The 4,898-nt window shown below is 35.7% G+C and overlaps 1 pseudogene; it reads right to left on the bottom strand.

Moving 5' to 3' along the window:
* Positions 1–1,200: 1,200 nt before the first annotated feature.
* LOC128661737 (rRNA N6-adenosine-methyltransferase METTL5-like) lies at positions 1,201–4,000 on the bottom strand (annotated as a pseudogene).
* Positions 4,001–4,898: the final 898 nt, after the last annotated feature.

Below are 4,898 nucleotides of genomic sequence, written 5' to 3'. Positions count from 1 at the left end.
CTCCAAAGTCTGATCTATTAATATACCTTGCTTCAAACAGCCCCATAAAGAGGTTGGCAAAACTGGGAGTGAACCTGGTCCCCATGGCAGTACCAAGTATCTGTAAATAATATTCGTCTTGATAGACAAAATAGTTGTGTTCCAAAATAAAAGATATCAATTGCACAATAAACTCATTCTGTAATGCTGGAATGTAAATATAATTTGCCAAAAACTCAGATACAGCTTGGATACCCAATTGATGTTGTATATTGGAGTATAAAGCGTGAACATCACATGAGATCCATATCAATTTTTCATCCAAAGTGATCTGTTCAAGCTTTTTTATCAGATCAGGGGAATCTTTGATATAGGAATCCAATGTGATGACATAGCGCTGAAGATACCAATCGACATATTCAGATACATTGTCTGTTAAGCTCCCAATTCCGGCTATGATGGGTCTCCTGGGTGGGCATTGGATGTCTTTATGCACTTTTGGCAAGTGATAATAAAAGGCACAATTGGGTTTTATGGGAATTAAAAAATTATTTTCGGCTGTGTTAATAATACCTTCCTGATATCCAAAGTTAATAATACCTTTTAAAATTTTAAGGTATTTCTCAGTAGGGTCAGTATGTAACTTTCTATAGTATTTAGTGTCGCTTAGTATCTTATTAGCTTCAAGTAAATAATCTGATAAGTCCTGTAAAACAATACCTCCGCCCTTGTCTGCCTGGCGTATCACGAGGTTATGATTGTTTTTAAGGGCTTTAAGTGCTTTCATCTCATTAGAATTGAGATTATTATTTTTTAAATGGGAAGTGGTCGGATGTCTCTCTAGATCTTCCAGTATGTATTCCTTAAACAATTCTAGATGAGTGTTATTTCTAAGAATGGGACTAAAATTAGATTTCCTTTTCAGATCGGTATGGACATAATCGTTAAGAAGGTGGTTAGTCAAATTTTCAGGTTCATGATAAATTATATTATGGGATATTCTAGTCTCCATATTGTCTGTTAATATAGGACATGTATTTAATTTAAGTTTTTTCTCAGCAAAGTATTTTTGGAGTTACAGTTTGCGAACGAACCTATTTACATCCACATATAGTTCAAACATACTGTGAGAGTTAGAAGGGCTAAAGGACAAACCTTTTCCCAAAAGTCTAATTTCATCGTTAGACAATTGATGCGAGGATAAATTAAAAATGCCACTAGCTAGTTTCTGAAGTCTACTCTTTTTGAGGGTTGATTTTCGTCCCCTGTTTCCCCGTCTTCGTGGGCCCTTTTTCCTCTCTGGTTTGAGGTATTGATGACTAGTGGTTGCAAAAACTCTGCTATTTTCGGTTGATGCAATCTGGGTATTGGACGCCTGTCTAAAAAAGACTGGTCATAACTATCACTATCCCTTCTGGATGAATCAAAATTGGTTGAAGTCGAGGGTTGGTTAGATGACAAGTCATCTGATCTAGGTCTTTGTCTTATGTCTGGGGACTGTTCATCCTGTCTAAAACGGGGTCGTGTGTCAGGGTGCAAATGGTGAGGATGGATTAGAGTGGTAATTAGAGTTTAGTTAAGTATTGTGATGATTTGGACGTCTATTCATATATGAATAATGTTCTGGTGTATTTTTCTGATGTTGTTTATAGTGGCTTAAAAACAGGCAGAAATTTAGAGGTTTAAATGTTATAAAGTATATTAATATAACAATGTTAGTTGCACAAAGCTGGAGAATGGGTAGTAAAGGCATTATCTAATTTTTTAAACAATAACAATTTTAGTGTTGACTGTCCCTTTAAAGAGAATCTAACAAAGTCTACTTTTATATCAACTGATTCTTTTTGTGGAAATTTGTATGAGGCTGGTAAATTATAAATTCAGCTGTCAAATCCATCTCCACTTGCAAATCTATTTCTTACTTCTGAATATCTTCTCTAATAGAAGTTCTGTGTACAGAGCATACTGATATCTATGGGTGTCCACACTGTAGGCAAGGAGGGGCATCTGCCCCCCCTGGATTTTCCTCCGCACTTGTAGTACAAACTTCAGGGAGGGGAAGACATTTGAATGTCTGGGGGTTTTTTCCTTTTAATTCCCCTGAATGTAGCTTTTAGAGGAAAAAGCACAGTATTCTGGGAGTCACATAGCATTTTGTAATTTGTAGTTGACTATTCTGGACTCTAATTCCCAGCATGCATTGTACAATTGGGGGGAGTGAGCTTCCTAGAAGGCTGAAAGTTTTACATGAGGTCATGCCCCCTCCTCCATGCTGTGTGTGTATGTGCTATGAGCCATGTCGGGGCGTTTCCACTCCCACCACCATTTTAACAGCATCAAAGAATAAAGTATCTCACTAAAGGCAAAGTACTCTGAATTCATACTTTCTGAGTCCTACTCACATACTGGAATGGTTTCACATACCAAGAGCACAAATATAGGAATGTTATTTTGGATATCTTAGGTAATGTACTGCTAGCAGATTTAGGCTTTATATGTATATACTTTAATTTATGTAGGTCTTTTGTGTTTCATTTTGATTATGTTTTTCTACTTTATAACTGTATAATGCAAAATATCAAATAAACAAAGCACTAAATAATAAATAAAACTATATTTTCCTATTTTCATTTATAAGTTAGGAGACTGGATGTAGACATTCATTTTATTCAACCCCCAAAAAATAAGTATATTAAAGCTTAGCATATAGTGACTCCAAAATGTATAATTTACTAGTAAAACTAAGGCTAGAAGCATACTGGGATAATTTTCAACCCCTGAATATATATATATATATATATATATATATATATATATATATATATATATATATATATATATATATATATATATATATATATATATTTCCATACCATTATTATGCTTTGTGCCAAATGGAGTATTCACAATTACAGTGTTGACAGACTTTGCTAAGATGTTAGTTAGCAAAGAACAAATGTCACACTAAATCATGCCAACGTATGTAAGTTCTGCAACATTCGTTTTAAATGTTTCTAGTGCCTCTTTCATATATGTTAAAATCTAAACATAGCCCAAATACCAACTGTTCCAATATTCAAAACACCACAACTACAGGCAAGATTAGCAGCTAAATTATCTTCAGTTTCTGCAAATGTGTTGTGGATCATATAGAGTATGCACACTGCAATGTATGGTTCCAGGACTATAAACTCTACAGTTCCATCAGCGCCATTGTTTACATTCTTCTTGTAAACGTGCTGAGAAGCTATCCATGAACAAAAATTGTCTTCGAGTATAGTGTCCCTTTAAGAGTTGAAAAAACAAAAAAAATCTTGAAAAAATTGTGAACATAAGGACAAAGAACTACATGATCAAATACATGATTTACCAGCTGAACCATCTCCCCTTATTACATCACATAGCACAACTAGTATAGATCTTTACATTTATTTATTGCTAGATTCAATTTTCTGAAATATATTACAGTAATATTTTATTCCTTTGCTTCAATAACCTGTTAATTAAATACTTGTTCTAATTACTTCTGGATTTTACAACCCCAGATCATATTTATCTGTTGTTCTTGAATTCGTATTTTCCACTCCCATTGTAATAAAAAAAATTATATAGGATTTACCGTGGGACTGTGACTGTTTTAGTAATACAAGTGATATGTGGTTTACTTTCTGTGCTGCGTGTGAAAATACATTCTCATATTAAAACTAAACAGAAACTAATTATCCTGACTTTACCCTAAAAGATACAATCTCATCCCTGTCTGCTTTCAAAATTATTTCTATTGATTTTTTATTGTTGTTTTCCACTACCAATAAATCAAGGGAGCTCTTCCAAGCTATAATGAATACCATAAATAAGAGACAATCTGACATCATTATTTTCACAAATATTTCTGTCAAAGAAATCTTTAAAGAATAAAAAGTGAAACAAAATAAGTATAAGATTTCATTTCTGTCATTTCAGTGATTCCGATTGTGATCAAGCTCATAATGAAAACGTACCAACATGTTTCATAGACCATATGTTGGCTTTCAAAAGATGCAGAATTTTTTTGCAGAGCTTATTTTACGCAGCTAACAGATAGCTCAGGTAACAGCTTAATGTTAATTCTCCCTGCTTCTTGGGTGGTAACTAGCCATAGAACAAGCTATTATGCTGTTGTTCGTTTCCAGGTTGAGCGCTTCTCTCTTTTTATTTATGCAAATTATGACATTTTGGGAAGTCTCCCTAAGTGTGATGCGGGAATCCAGACGTGGACCCGTTGCTCAGTGTGCTTAGAGGGATATGGCTGCACCTCACTGACGAGGCCCACAATAGGCCGAAACGTACGTCTGGGGTTTTGCTGTTTCTCTCGTTCAGAGAAAAATTGCCTGGTATTTCGGGGCTGGACTGTACTGTGAAGTCAGGATCAGACTGATATGCTTCAGGAAAGTTTTTCTCTGTGAAAGGCACATTTTGAGCAAGAAGAGGCTGCTTCTTGGGTGGTAACTAGCCATAGAACAAGCTATTATGCTGTTGTTCGTTTCCAGGTTGAGCGCTTCTCTCTTTTTATTTATGCAAATTATGACATTTTGGGAAGTCTCCCTAAGTGTGATGCGGGAATCCAGACGTGGACCCGTTGCTCAGTGTGCTTAGAGGGATATGGCTGCACCTCACTGACGAGGCCCACAATAGGCCGAAACGTACGTCTGGGGTTTTGCTGTTTCTCTCGTTCAGAGAAAAATTGCCTGGTATTTCGGGGCTGGACTGTACTGTGAAGTCAGGATCAGACTGATATGCTTCAGGAAAGTTTTTCTCTGTGAAAGGCACATTTTGAGCAAGAAGAGGCTGCTTCTTGGGTGGTAACTAGCCATAGAACAAGCTATTATGCTGTTGTTCGTTTCCAGGTTGAGCGCTTCTCTCTTTTTATTTATGCAAAT

The sequence above is a fragment of the Bombina bombina genome, chromosome 5 (genome assembly GCF_027579735.1).
Source record: "Bombina bombina isolate aBomBom1 chromosome 5, aBomBom1.pri, whole genome shotgun sequence".
NCBI classification, from domain to species: domain Eukaryota; kingdom Metazoa; phylum Chordata; class Amphibia; order Anura; family Bombinatoridae; genus Bombina; species Bombina bombina.
Note: the sequence above shows the minus strand (reverse complement) of the source record. Positions and strands in the feature narration are given on the sequence as shown.